The sequence below is a fragment of the Carcharodon carcharias genome, chromosome 17 (genome assembly GCF_017639515.1).
Source record: "Carcharodon carcharias isolate sCarCar2 chromosome 17, sCarCar2.pri, whole genome shotgun sequence".
Lineage (NCBI taxonomy): Eukaryota > Metazoa > Chordata > Chondrichthyes > Lamniformes > Lamnidae > Carcharodon > Carcharodon carcharias.
In genome coordinates this window covers 10795377-10810846 of record NC_054483.1, presented here as the reverse complement: position 1 = coordinate 10810846, position 15470 = coordinate 10795377, and positions in this window count along the sequence as shown.

Here is a 15470-nt window from a genome sequence, read left to right as displayed (position 1 = left end):
GTGTGTGTGTGCAAAGTGTGTGTTGTGTGTGTACACTGTGTGTGCATACACAGTGTGTGTGTGTGTACACTGTTGTGTGTGTGTGTGTACATAGTGTGTGTGTACATAGTTTGTGTGTGTACAAAGTTTGTTTGTGTATACACAGTGTGTGTGTATACATAGTGTGTGTGTGTTTGTACACTGTTGTGTGTGTGTGTTATTACGCAGTGTGTGTGTGTATACACAGTGTGTCTGTACACAGTGTGTGTGTGTGTGAGTGAATACACAGTGTGTGTGTGTGTATACACAATGTGTGTGTTTGTGTAAGTGTGTACACAGTTGTGTGTGTGTGTATACACAGTGTGTGTGTGTACACATTGTGTATGTGTGTGTACACAGTTGCGTGGGTGTGTGTGTACACAGTTGAGTGTGTGTACACAGATGTGTGTGTGTGCACGCAGTTGTGTGTGTACACAGTTGTGTGTGTGTGTGTATACACAGTTGTAGGTGGGTGTGGGTACACAGTTGTGTGTGTGTGTAAACAGTTGTGTGTGTGTATTTGTGTGTACACAGTTGTGTGTGTACACAGTTGTTCATGTGTACACAGTTGTGTGTGTTTACACAGATGTGTGTGATCGTGTACACAGTTGTGTGTTTGTGTGTCTACAGAGTTGCGTGTGTACACAGTTGTGTGTGTGTGTGCACACAGTTGTGTGGGTGTGTGTGTGTGTACACAGATGTGAGTGTACACAGTTGTGTGTGTGTACACCGCTGTGTGTGTGTTTGTGTACACAGTTGTGTGTGTGTACACAGTTGTGTGGGTGTGTGTATGTGTGTGTACACAGTTGTGTGTGTGTCTGTACACAGTTGTGTGTGCGTACACAGTTGAGTGTGTGTACACAGTTGTGTGTGTGTGTAAACTGTGTGTTTGTGTACACAATGTGTGTGTGTATAGACATGGTGTTTGTGTACACAGTGTGTGTTGTGTGTGTGTTAACACTGTGTGTGTTTGTATACAGTGTTTCTGTGTGTGTGTACACACAGTTTGTGTTGTGTGTGTGTCCACCGTGTGTGTGTCGTGTGTGTACACTGTGTGTGTGTGTGTTTACACAGTTGTGTGTGTGTGTCTGTACACAGTTGTGTGTGTTTACACAGATGTGTGTGATCGTGTACACAGTTGTGTGTTTGTGTGTCTACAGAGTTGCGTGTGTACACAGTTGTGTGTGTGTGTGTACACAGTTGTGTGGGTGTGTGTGTGTGTCTGTACAAAGTTGTGTGTGTGTGTGTACACAGTTGTGTGTGTGTGTGTTCACAGTTGTGTGTGTGTGTGTGTGTACACGGTGTGTGTGTGAACACTGTGTGTGTGTATACACAGTGTGTGTGTGTGTACAAAGTGTGTGTTGTGTGTGTACACTGTGTGTGTGTATACACAGTGTGTGTGTGTGTATATACAGTGTGTGTTATGAGTGTGTGCCTACACAGTGTGTGTGTGTGTACACTGTTGTGTGTGTGTGTACATAGTGTGTGTGTGTACATAGTTTGTGTGTGTACAAAGTTTGTGTGTGTATACACAGTGTGTGTGTATACATAGTGTGTGTGTGTTTGTACACTGTTGTGTGTGTGTGTTTCAACGCAGTGTGTGTGTATACACAGTGTGTCTGTACACAGTTGTGTGTGTGTGTGAGTGAATACACAGTGTGTGTGTGTATATACACAATGTGTGTGTTTGTGTAAGTGTGTACACAGTTGTGTGTGTGTGTATACACAGTGTGTGTGTGTACACATTGTGTATGTGTGTGTACACAGTTGCGTGGGTGTGTGTGTACACAGTTGAGTGTGTGTAGACAGATGTGTGTGTGTGCACGCAGTTGTGTGTGTACACAGCTGTGTGTGTGTGTACACTGTGTGCGTAAACAGTTGTGTGTGTATGTACACAGTTGTGTGTGTTTGTGTGTACACAGTTGTGTGTGTGTGTGTGTGTGTACACATTTGTGTTTGTGTGTGTGTACAGAGTTGTGTGTTTGTACACAGTTGTGTGTGTGTGTTTGGGTACACAGTTGTGTGTGTGTGTGTACACAGTTGTGTGTGTGTACACAGTTGTGTGTGTGTGTTCGTCCACAGTTGAGTGTGTGTACACAGATGTGTGTGTGCACGCAGTTGTGTGTGTACACAGTTGTGTGTGTGTGTATAAACAGTTGTAGGTGGGTGTGTGTACACAGTTGTGTGTGTGTAAACAGTTGTGTGTGTATGTGTGTGTACACAGTTGTGTGTGTGTGTACACAGTTGTGCATGTGTACACAGTTGTGTGTGTTTGCACTGATGTGTGTGATCGTGTACACAGTTGTGTGTTTGTGTGTCTACAGAGGTCCGTGTGTACACAGTTGTGTGTGTGTGTACACAGTTGTGTGTGTGTGTGTGTGTGTGTGTACACAGATGTGAGTGTACACAGTTGTGTGTGTGTGTGTGTACACAGTTGTGTGGGTGTGTGTATGTGTGTGTACACAGTTGTGTGTGTGTCTGTACACAGTTGTTTATGCGTACACAGTTGAGTGTGTGTACACAGTTGTGTGTGTGTGTACACTGTGTGTTTGTGTACACAATGTGTGTGTGTGTATAAACATGGTGTTTGTGTACAAAGTGTGTGTTGTGTGTGTGTTAACACTGTGTGTGTTTGTATACAGTGTTTCTGTGTTTGTGTGGGTGTGTGTCCACCGTGTGTGTGTCTGTGTGTGTACACTGTGTGTGTGTGTTTACACAGTTGTGTGTGTGTGTGTCTGTACACAGTTGTGTGTGTGTACACAGTTGTGTGTGTGTGTGTTCACAGTTGTGTGTGTGTGTACACGGTGTGTGTGTGAACACTGTGTGTGTGTATACACAGTGTGTGTGTGTACAAAGTGTGTGTTGAGTGTGTACACTGTGTGTGTGTATCCACAGTGTGTGTGTGTATATATACAGTGTGTGTTGTGTGTGTGCATACACAGTGTGTGTGTGTGTACACTGTTGTGTGTGTGTGTGTACATAGTGTGTGTGTACATAGTTTGTGTGTGTACAAAGTTTGTGTGTGTATACACAGTGTGTGTGTATACATAGTGCGTGTGTGTTTGTACACTGTTGTTGTGTGTGTTTGTACGCAGTGTGTGTGTGTATACACAGTGTGTCTGTACACAGTGTGTGTGTGTGTGTGAGTGAATACACAGTGTGTGTGTGTGTATACACAATGTGTGTGTTTGTGTAAGTGTGTACACAGTTGTGTGTGTGTGTATACACAGTGTGTGTGTGTACACATTGTGTATGTGTGTGTACACAGTTGCATGGGTGTGTGTGTACACAGTTGAGTGTGTGTACACAGATGTGTGTGTGTGCACGCAGTTGAGTGTGTACACAGTTGTGTGTGTGTGTGTACACTGTGTGCGTAAACAGTTGTGTGTGTGTGTGTGTGTGTGTACACAGTTGTGTGTGTATGTACACAGTTGTGTGTGTGTACACAGTTGTGTGTGTGTGTGTACACATTTGTGTTTGTGTGTGTCCACAGTTGTGTGTGTACAGAGTTGTGAGTGTGTGTGTACACAGTTGTGTTTGCGTGTGTACACAGCTGTGTGTGTGTGTGTGTGTACACAGCTGTGTGTGTGTACACAGTTGTTTGTGTACGTGTACACAGTTGTGTTTGAGTGTATGTGTGTGTACAAAGTTGTTTGTGTGTGTGTACGCAGTTGTGTGTGTGTACACAGTTGAGTGTGTGTACACAATTGAATGTGTGTGTGTGTACACAATTTTGTGTGTGTGTGTACAGAAGTGTGTGGGTGTCAGTACACAGTTGTGTGTGTGTGTGTGTGTGTGTGTACACTGTTGAGTGTGTGTACACAGTAGTGTGTACGTGTGTACACAGTTGTGTGTGTGTGTTTACAGTCTTGTTTGGGTGTGTACACAGTTGTGTGTGTGTGTGTACATAGCTGCGTGTGTGTGTGTACATAGTTGTGTGTGTGTTTATGTATAAACAGTGTTTGAGTGTGTGTGTGCACAGTTGTGTGTGTACACAGTTGTGTATCTGTGTCTGTGTGTGTGTACACAGTGCCTGTGTGTGTACACAGTTATGTGGGTGTGTGTGTGTACACAGAGTGTGTGTGTACACAGTGTGTGTGTACACAGTTCTGTGTGTGTGCGCACACTGTGTGTGTGTACACTGTTGTGTGTGTGTGTACACTGTGTGTGTACACTGTGTGTGTGTATGTACACAGTTGTGTGTGTGTGTACACAGATGTGTGTGTATGTGCACAGTTGTTTGCGTTCTTGTGTACACAGTTGTGTGTTTGTGTGTGTGTGTACACAGTTGTGCGGGTGTGTCTTTACACGGTTGTGTGTGTGTGCACACAGTTGTGCACGTGTGTATACACAGTTGTCTGTGTGTGTGTATGTAGACAATTGTGTGTGTGTGTGTGTGTGCATACACAGTTGTCTGTGTGTACACAGTTGTGTGTGTGTGTACACAGTTGTGTGTGTATGTGCACAGTTGTTTGCGTGCTTGTGTACACAGTTTTGTGTTTGTGTGTGTGTACACAGTTGTGCGTGTGTGTCTTTACACGGTTGTGTGTGTGTGTGCACAGTTGTGCGCGTGTGTATACACAGTTGTCTGTGTGTGTGTATGTAGACAATTGTGTGTGTGTGTGAGTGCACACAGTTGTGTGTGTGTGTGTGTGTGTACACAGTGTCTGTGTGTGTGTGTGTGTACACAATTGTGTGTGTGTGTGAGCGTTTATACAGATGTGTGTGTGTTTGTATGTACACTGTTTGTGTGTGTGTGCACACTGTTGCGTGTGTGTGTGCAGTGTTATTGTGCATAGACTGTTGTGTGTGTGTGTGTGTGTATAGTGTGTGTGTGTCTGTGTACACTGTTGTGTGCGTGTGTGTACACTTTGTGTGTGCACACTGTGTGTGTGTGTACACTGTTGTGTGTGTGTGTGCACACTGTTGTGTGTGTGTGTACATTGTTGTATATGTGTGTACACTGTTGTGTGTGTCTGTGTGTGTAAACTGTTATGTTTGTGTGTGTGTGTGTGTGTGAACACTGTGTGTGTGTACACAGTGTGTGTGTTTATAAGCAGTGTTTGTGTGTACAAACTGTGTGTTGTGTGGGTGTTAACACTGTGTGTGTTTGTATACACAGTGTGTGTGTGTACACAGTGTTTGTTGTGTGTGTGTGTGTGTGTGTGTACACAATGTGTGTGTGTGTAAACTGTGTTTGTGTGTGTACACTGTTGTGTGTGTGTGTGTGAAGAAAGTTGTGTGAGGGTGTTTACACAGTTGTGTGTGTGTGTGTGTGAGTGTGTAGACCGTTGTGTGTGCGTGTCTTTGTGGGTGCACACATTGTGTGTGTGTGTGTGTGTACACAGTTGTGTGTGTGTGTGTGTGTACACAGTTGTGTGTGTGTGTGTACACAGTGTGTTTGTGTGTGTGTACACAGCTGAGTGTGTGTACACAGTTGGGTGTGTGTGTACAAAGTTGTGTTTGTGTGTGTACACATTTGTGTGTGTGTGTACACAGTTGTGTTTGAGTGTATGTGTGTGTACACAGTTGTTTGCGTGTGTGTACACAGTTGTGTGTGTGTACACAGTTTCTGTGTGTGTGTACACAGTTGTGTTTGTGTGTGTACACAGCTGTGTGTGTGTGTGTACACAGCTGTGTGTGTGTACACAGTTGTGTGTGTGTGTACACAGTTGTGTGTGTATGTACACTGTTGTGTGTGTACATAGTGTGTGTGTGTACATAGTTTGTGTGTGTACAAAGTTTGTGTGTGTATACACAGTGTGTGTGTGTGTACACTGTTGTGTGTGTGTACATAGTGTGTGTGTACATAGTTTGTGTGTGTATACACAGTGTGTGTGTATACATAGTGTGTGTGTGTGTTTGTACACTGTTGTGTGTGTGTGTTTGTACGCAGTGTGTGTGTGTATACACAGTGTGTCTGTACACAGTGTGTGTGTGTGTGAGTGAATAAACAGTGTGTGTGTATATACACAATGTGTGTGTTTGTGTAAGTGTGTACACATTTGTGTGTGTGTGTGTATACACAGTGTGTGTGTGCACACATTGTGTATGTGTGTGTACACAGTTGCGTGGGTGTGTGTGTACACAGTTGAGTGTGTGTACACAGATGTGTGTGTGTGCACGCAGTTGTGTGTGTACACAGTTGTGTGTGTGTGTACACTTTGTGCGTAAACAGTTGTGTGAGTGTGTGTGTGTACACAGTTGTGTGTGTGTGTAAACAGTTGTGTGTGTGTATGTGTGTGTACACAGTTGTGTGTGTGTGTACACAGTTGTGCATGTGTACACAGTTGTGTGTGTTTACACAGATGTGTGTGATCGTGTACACAGTTGTGTGTTTGTGTGTGTACAGAGTTGCGTGTGTACACAGTTGTGTGTGTGTGTACACAGTTGTGTGGGTGTGTGTGTGTCTACACAGATGTGAGTGTACACAGTTGTGTGTGTGTACACCGCTGTGTGTGTGTTTGTGTACACAGTTGTGTGTGTGTGTACACAGTTGTGTGGGTGTGTGTATGTGTGTGTACACAGTTGTGTGTGTGTCTGTACACAGTTGTGTGTGCGTACACAGTTGAGTGTGTGTACACAGTTGTGTGTATGTGTACACTGTGTGTTTGTGTACACAATGTGTGTGTGTGTATAAACATGGTGTTTGTGTACAAAGTGTGTGTTGTGTGTGTGTTAACACTGTGTGTGTTTGTATACAGTGTTTCTGTGTGTGTGTGTACACAGTTTGTGTTGTGTGTGTGTGTGTCCACCGAGTGTGTGTGTCTGTGTGTGTACACTGTGTGTGTGTTTACACAGCTGTGTGTGTGTGTGTGTGTGTGTGTGTCTGTACACAGTTGTGTGTGTGTGTATACACAGTGTGTGTGTGTGTGTACAAAGTGTGTGTTGTGTGTGTACACTGTGTGTGTGTGTATACACAGTGTGTTTGTGTGTGTATATACAGTGTGTGTTGTGTGTGTGTGCATACACAGTGTGTGTGTGTGTGTACACTGTTGTGTGTGTGTGTACATAGTGTGTGTGTGTACATAGTTTGTGTGTGTACAAAGTTTGTGTGTGTATACACAGTGTGTGTGTATACATAGTGTGTGTGTGTTTGTACACTGTTGTGTGTGTGTGTTTGTACGCAGTGTGTGTGTATACACAGTGTGTCTGTACACAGTGTGTGTGTGTGAGTGAATACACAGTGTGTGTGTGTGTGTATACACAATGTGTGTGTTTGTGTAAGTGTGTACACAGTTGTGTGTGTGTGTATACACAGTGTGTGTGTGTACACATTGTGTATGTGTGTGTACACAGTTGCATGGGTGTGTGTGTACACAGTTGAGTGTGTGTACACAGATGTGTGTGTGTGTACACTGTGTGCGTAAACAGTTGTGTGTGTGTGTGTGCATGTGTACACAGTTGTGTGTGTATGTACACAGTTGTGTGTGTGTGTGTGTACACAGTTGTGTGTGTGTGTGTGTGTACACATTTGTGTTTGTGTGTGTGTACAGAGTTGTGTGTGTGTACACAGTTGTGTGTGTGTGGGTACAGTTGTGTGTGTGTGTGTGTACACAGTTGTGTGTGCGTGTACACAGTTGAGTGTGTGTACACAGTTGTGTGTGTGTCCACAGTTGTGTGTGTGTACACAGTTGTGTGTGTGTACACAGTTGTGTTTGTGTGTGTGCACAGCTGTGTGTGTGTGTGTGTGTACACAGCTGTGTGTGTGTTTACACAGTTGTTTATGTATGTGTACACAGTTGTGTTTGAGTGTATGTGTGTGTAAACAGTTGTTTGTGTGTGTGTACGCAGTTGTGTGCGTGTACACAGATGTGTGTGGGTGTCAGTACACAGTTGTGTGTGTGTGTGTGTGTGTACACTGTTGAGTGTGTGTACACAGTTGTGTGTACGTGTGTACACAGTTGTGTATGTGTGTTTACAGTCTTGTTTGGCTGTGTACACAGTTGTGTGTGTGTGTACATAGCTGCGCGTGTGTGTGTACATAGTTGTGTGTGTGTATGTATAAACAGTGTTTGTATTTGTGTGTGCACCGTTGTGTGTGTGTGTACACAGTTGTGTATCTGTGTCTGTGTGTGTGTACACAGTGTCTGTGTGTGTACACAGTTGTGTGTGTGTGTGTGTGTGTATACAGTTGTGTGTGTGTGTACACAGAGTGTGTGTGTGTACACAGTGTGTGTGTACACAGTTCTGTGTGTGTGTACACTGTGTGTGTGTACACTGTTGTGTGTGTGTGTACACAGTTGTGTGTGTATGTGCACAGTTGTTTGCGTGCTTGTGTACACAGTTGTGTGTTTGTGTGTGTGTGTGTACACAGTTGTGCGTGTGTGTATTTACACGGTTGTGTGTGTGTGTGCACACAGTTGTGCACGTGTGTATACACAGTTGTCTGTGTGTGTGTATGTAGACAATTGTGTGTGTGTGTGTGCATACACAGTTGTTTGTGTGTACACAGTTGTGTGTGTGTGTACACAGTTATGTGTGTATGTGCACAGTTGTTTGCGTGCTTGTGTACACTTTTGTGTGTTTGTGTGTGTGTGTGTACACAGTTGTGCGTGTGTGTCTTTACACGGTTGTGTGTGTGTGCACACAGTTGTGCGCGTGTGTATACACAGTTGTCTGTGTGTGTGTATGTAGACAATTGTGTGTGTGTGTGAGTGCACACAGTTGTGTGTGTGTGTGTACACAGTGTCTGTGTGTGTGTGTACACAATTGTGTGTGTGTGCGTGAGTGTTTATACAGATGTGTGTGTGTTTGTATGTACATAGTCTGTGTGTGTACACAGTTGTCTCTGTGTGTGTGTATACACTGTTTGTGTGTGTGTGTACACTGTTGCGTGTGTGTGTACAGTGTGTTTGTGCGTACACTGTTGAGTGTGTGTGTGTGTGTGTGTACAGTGTGTGTGTGTCTGTGTACACTATTGTGTGTGTGTGTGTACACTTTGTGTGTGCACACTGTGTGTGTACACTGTTGTGTGTGTGTGTACACTGTTGTGTGTGTCTGTGTGTGTAAACTGTTATGTTTGTGTGTGTGTGTGTGTGTGTGTGTGTGTGTGTGTGAACACTGTGTGTGTGTGTACACAGTGTGTGTTTGTAAACAGTGTTTGTGTGTACAAACTGAGTGTTGTGTGGGTGTTAACACTGTGTGCGTTTGTATACACAGTGTGTGTGTGTGTACACAGTGTTTGTTGTGTGTGTGTGTGTGTGTGTACACAATGTGTGTGTGTGTGTGTAAACTGTGTTTGTGTGTGTACACTGTTGTGTGTGTGTGTGAAGAAAGTTGTGTGAGTGTGTTTACACAGTTGTGTGTGTGTGTGGGTGTGTAGACCGTTGTGTGTGCGTGTCTTTGTGGGTGCACACATTGTGTGTGTGTGTGTGCACACAGTTGTGTGTGTGTGTGTGTACACAGTTCTGTGTGTGTGTACACAGTGTGTTTGTGTGTGTGTACACAGTTGAGTGCGTGTACACAGTTGTGTTTGTGTGTGTACACAGCTGTGTGTGTGTGTGTACACAGCTGTGTGTGTGTACACAGTTGTGTGTGTGTGTGTACACAGTTGTGTTTGAGTGTATGTGTGTGTACACAGTTGTTTGTGTGTGTGTACGCAGTTGTGTGTGTGTACACAGTTGAGTGTGTGTACACAATTGAATGTGTGTGTGTGTACACAGTTTTGTGTGTGTGTACACAGATGTGTGTGGGTGTGAGTACACAGTTGTGTGTGTGTGTGTACACTGTTGAGTGTGTGTACACAGTTGTGTGTATGTGTGTACACAGTTGTGTGTGTGTTTACAGTCTTGTTTGGGTGTGTACACAGTTGTGCATGTGTGTGTGTACACAGTTGAGTGTGTGTGTACACAGAGAGTGTGTGTGTACACAGTGTGTGTGTACACATTTCTGTGTGTGTGTACACTGTGTGTGTCTGTGTACACTGTTGTGTGTGTGTGTGTGTACAGTGTGTGTGCACTTAGTGTGTGTGTAGGTACACAGTTGTGTGTGTATGTGCACAGTTGTTTGTGTGCTTGTGTACACAGTTGTGTGTTTGTGTGTGTGTGTACACAGTTGTGCGTGTGTGTCTTTACACGGTTGTGTGTGTGTGTGCACACAGTTGTGCGCGTGTGTATACACAGTTGCCTGTGTGTGTGCATGTAGACAATTGTGTGTGTGTGTACACAGTTGTCTGTGTGTACAGTTTTGTGTGTGTGAGTGCACACAGTTGTGTGTGTGTACACAGTGTGTGTGTGTGTGTGTACACAATTGTGTGTGTGTGTGCGTGTATACAGATGTGTGTGTGTTTGTATGTACACAGTCTGTGTGTGTGTGTGTACACAGTTATCTGTGTGTGTGTGTATACACTGTTTGTGTGTGTGTGTACACAGTTGTGTGTGTGTACAGTGTGTTTGTGTGTACACTGTTGTATGTGTGTGTGTACACTGTTGTGTGTGCGTGTGTGTACAGTGTCTGTGTGTCTGTGTACACTGTTGTGTGTGTGTGTGTGTGTACACTGTGTGTGTGTACACTGTGTGTGTACACTGTTGTGTGTGTGTGTGTGTACATTGTTGTGTGTGTGTGTACACTGTTGTGTGTGTCTGTGTGTAAACTGTTATGTTTGCGTGTGTGTGTGTACACTGTTGTGTGTGTGTGTGTGTGAACACTGTGTGTGTGTACACTGTGTGTGTGTTTATAAACAGTGTGTGTGTGTACACAATGTGTGTTGTGTGAGTGTTAACACCGTGTGTGTTTGTATACACAGTGTGTGTGTGTGTGTACACAGTGTTGTGTGTGTGTGTGTGTAAACTGTCTGTGCGTGTGTACACAGTTGTGTGTGTGTGTGTGAACAACGTTGTGTGAGTGTGTTTACACAGTTGTGTGTGTGTGTGTGTGGGTGTGGAGACCGTTGAGTGTGTGTGTCTTTGTGGGTGCACACAGTGTGTGTGTGTACACAGATGTGTGTGTGTGTACACAGTGTGTGTGTGTGTACACTGTGTGTGTATACACTGTGTGTGTCTACACAGTTGTGAGTGTGTGTGTACACAGTTGTGTGTGCATGTACACAGTTGTGTGTGTGTGTGTGTGTACACAGTTGTGTGCGTGTGTATGTATACGGTTGTGTGTGTGTGTGTGTGTTTACACAGTTGTGTGTGTGTGTTTACACAGTTGTGCATGTGTATCTACACAGTTGTCTGTGTGTGTGTGTACACAATTGTGTGTGTTTGTGTACAGTGTGTGTGTGTGTGTCACAGTTGTGTATGTGTCTGTACACATGTGTGTTTGTGTGTGCGTACGCAGTGTGTGTGTGTGCGTGTGTAACAATTGTGTGTGTGTGTGTGTGCATGTACAGAGATGTGTGTGTTTGTGGGTACACAGTTGTGTGTGTGTGTGTGTGTACACAGTTGTGTGCGTGTGTATGTATACGGTTGTGTGTGTGTGTGTGTGTTTACACAGTTGTGTGTGTGTGTTTACACAGTTGTGCATGTGTATCTACACAGTTGTCTGTGTGTGTGTGTACACAATTGTGTGTGTTTGTGTACAGTGTGTGTGTGTGTGTCACAGTTGTGTATGTGTCTGTACACATGTGTGTTTGTGTGTGCATACGCAGTGTGTGTGTGTGCGTGTGTAACAATTGTGTGTGTGTGTGTGTGTGCATGTACAGAGATGTGTGTGTTTGTGGGTACACAGTTGTGTGTGTGTGTGTGTGTACACAGTTGTGTGTGAGTGTGTACACAGTTGTGTGTTTACACTGTGTGTGTGTACACTGTGTGTGCGGGTACACTGTGTGTGTGTACACTGTTGTGTGTGTGTGTACACAGTGTGTGTGTGTACACTGTGTGTGTGCGTACACTGCGTGTGTCTGTGTGTACACAGTTGTGTGTGTGTGTGTACACAGTTGTGTGTGTATGTACACAGTTGTGTGTGTGTGTGTACACAGTTGTGTGTGTGTGTGTGTGTGTGGGTACACAGTTGTGTGTGTGTGTGTGTGTGAACACAGTTGTGTGTGTGTACAGAGTTGAGTGTGTGTACACAGTTGTGTGTGTGTGTGTCCACAGTTGGGTGTGTGTTTGTACACAGCTGTGTGTGTGTGTACACAGTTGTGTTTGTGTACACTGCTGTTTGTGTGTGTGTACACAGCTGTGTGTGTGTGTGTGTGTACACAGTTGTGTGTGTGTTTGTGTACACAGTTGTGCGTGTTTACACAGTTGTGTGTGTGTGTACACAGTTGTGTGTTAGTGTGTGTGTACAGAGTTGTGTGTGTGTGCACAGTTGTGTGTGTGTGTGTGTGGGTACACAGTTGTGTGTGTGTGTGTACATAGTTGTGTGTGTGTATACAGATGAGTGTGTGTACACAGTTGTGAGTGTGTGTACACAGTTGTGTTTGTGTGTGTACACAGCTGTGTGTGTGTATGTGTACACAGCTGTGTGTGTGTGTACACAGTTCTGTGTGTGTGTGTACACAGTTGTGTGTGAGTGTATGTGTGCGTACACAGTTGTTTGTGTGTGTGTACGCAGTTGTGTGTGTGTTCACAGTTGAGTGTGTGTACACAATTGAATGAGTGAGTGTGTACACAGTTTTGTGTGTGTACACAGATGTGTGTGGGTGTGAGTACACAGTTGTGTATGTGTCTGTACACATGTGTGTTTGTGTGCATGCGTACTCAGTGTGTGTGTGTGTGTAACAATTGTGTGTGTGTGTGTGTGTGTACAGAGATGTGTGCGTTTGTGTGTACACAGTTGTGTGTGTGTGTGTACACAGTTGTGTGTGATTGTGTACACAGTTGTGTGTTTACACTGTGTGTGTGTACACTGTGTGTGCGTGTACACTGTGTGTGTGTACACTGTTGTGTGTGTGTGTACACAGTGTGTGTGTGTGTACACTGTGTGTGTGTACACTGTGTGTGTCTGTGTGTACACAGTTGTGTGTGTGTGTACACAGTTGTGTGTGTATGTACACAGATGTGTGTGTGTGTGCGTGTACACAGTTGTGTGTGTTTACACAGTTGTGTGTGTGTGTGTACACAGTAGTGTGTTAGTGAGTGTGTACAGAGTTGTGTGTGTGTACACAGTTGTGTGTGTGTGTGTGTGTGGGTACACAGTTGTGTGTGTGTGTGAACACAGTTGTGTGTGTGTACAGAGTTGAGTGTGTGTACACAGTTGTGTGTGTGTGTGTCCACAGTTGAGCATGTGTATGTACACAGCTGTGTGTGTGTGTACACAGTAGTGTTTGTGTACACTGCTGTGTGTGTGTGTGTACACAGCTATGTGTGTGTGTGTGTACACAGTTGTGTGTGTATGTACACAGTTGTGTGTGTTTGTGTACACAGTTGTTTCTGTTTACACAGTTGTGTGTGTGTGTACACAGTTGTGTGTTAGTGTGTGTGTACAGAGTTGTGTGTGTGTGCACAGTTGTGTGTGTGTGTGTGTGTGTGGGTACACAGTTGTGTGTGCGTGTGTGTGTACACAGTTGTGTGTGTGTGTATACAGTTGAGTGTGTGTACACAGTTGTGTGTGTGTGTCCAGAGTTGTGTGTGTGTACACAGTTGTGTTTGTGTGTATACACAGCTGTGTGTGTGTATGTGTACACAGCTGTGTGTGTGTGTGTATGTACACAGTTGTGTGTGTTTGTGTACACAGTTGTGTCTGTTTACACAGTTGTGTGTGTGTGTACACAGTTGTGTGTTAGTGTGTGTGTACAGAGTTGTGTGTGTGTGCACAGTTGTGTGTGTGTGTGTGTGTGGGTACACAGTTGTGTGTGCGTGTGTGTGTACACAGTTGTGTGTGTGTGTATACAGTTGAGTGTGTGTACACAGTTGTGTGTGTGTGTCCAGAGTTGTGTGTGTGTACACAGTTGTGTTTGTGTGTATACACAGCTGTGTGTGTGTATGTGTACACAGCTGTGTGTGTGTGTGTGTGTACACAGTTCTGTGTGTGTGTGTACACAGTTGTGTTTGAGTGTATGTGTGCGTACACAGTTGTTTGTGTGTGTGTACGCAGTTGTGTGTGTGTACACAGTTGAGTGTGTGTACACAACTTAATGAGTGTGTGTGTACACAGTTTTGTGTGTGTGTACACAGATGTGAGTGGATGTGAGTACACAGTTGTGTGTGTGTGTGTGTGTGTGTACACAGGTTGAGTGTGAGTACACAGTTGTGTGTATGTGTGTACACAGTTGTGTGTGTGTGTTTACAGTCTTGTTTGGGTGTGTACACAGTTGTGTGTGTGTGTGTACACAGCTGTGTATGTGTGTACACAGCTATGTGTGTGTGTGTGTACACAGTTGTGTGTGTATGTACACAGTTGTGTGTGTTTGTGTACACAGTTGTGTCTGTTTACACAGTTGTGTGTGTGTGTGTACAAAGTTGTGTGTTAGTTTGTGTGTACAGAGTTGTGTGTGTGTGCACAGTTGTGTGTATGTGTGTGGGTACACAGTTGTGTGTGTGTGTGTACAAAGTTGTGTGTTAGTTTGTGTGTACAGAGTTGTGTGTGTGTACACAGTTGTGTGTGTGTGTATACACATGAGTGTGTGTACACAGTTGTGTGTGTGTGTGTACAATGATGTGTGTGTATACAAAGTGTGTGTGTCTGTGTCTGTGTGTATACAGTGTGTGCGTGCACACAGTTGTGTGTTTGTGTTGTGTACACAGTTGTGTGTGTCTGTACAAGGATGTGTGTGCATGTATACACAGTGTGTGTGTCTGTGTCTGTGTGTATACAGCGTGTGTGTGTACACAGTTGTGTGTGTGTGTGTGTGTGTACACAGTTGTGTGTGTGTGTGTGTCTGTGTGTACACAGTGTGTGTGTGTGTATACACAGTGTGTGTGTCTGTTTACACAGTTGTGTGTGTGTGTACACAGTTGTGAGTGTGTGTACAAAGCGTGTGTGTGTGTGTACACAGTGTTTGTGTGTGAGTACACAGTTGTCCGTGTGTGTGTATACACTGTTTGTGTGTGTACACTGTTGTGTGTGTGTACACTGTGTGTGTGTGTACACTGTGTGTGTACACTGTGTGTGTGTGTCTACACAATTGTGTGTGTGTGTGTACACAGATGTGTGTGCATGTACACAGTTGGGTGTGTGTGTGTGTGTACACAGTTGTGTGCGTGTGTATGTACACAGTTGTGTGTGTGTGTGTTTACACAGTTGTGTGTGTGTGTTTACACAGTTGTGCGTGTGTGTCTACACAGTTGTCTGTGTGTGTGTACACAATTGTGTGTGTGTGTGTGCACATAATTGTGTGTGTTTGTGTACTGTGTGTGTGTGTGTATACAGTTTTGTGTGTGTGTCTGTACACATTTGTGTGTGTGTGTGTGTGTGTGTGTGCGTACACAGTGTGTGTGTGTGTGTGTGTGTAAACAATTGTGTGTGTGTGTGTGTGTGTGCGTGTACAGAGATGTGTGTGTTTGTGTGTACACAGTTGTGTGTGTGTACACAGTTATGTGTGTGTGTACACAGAGAGTGTGTGT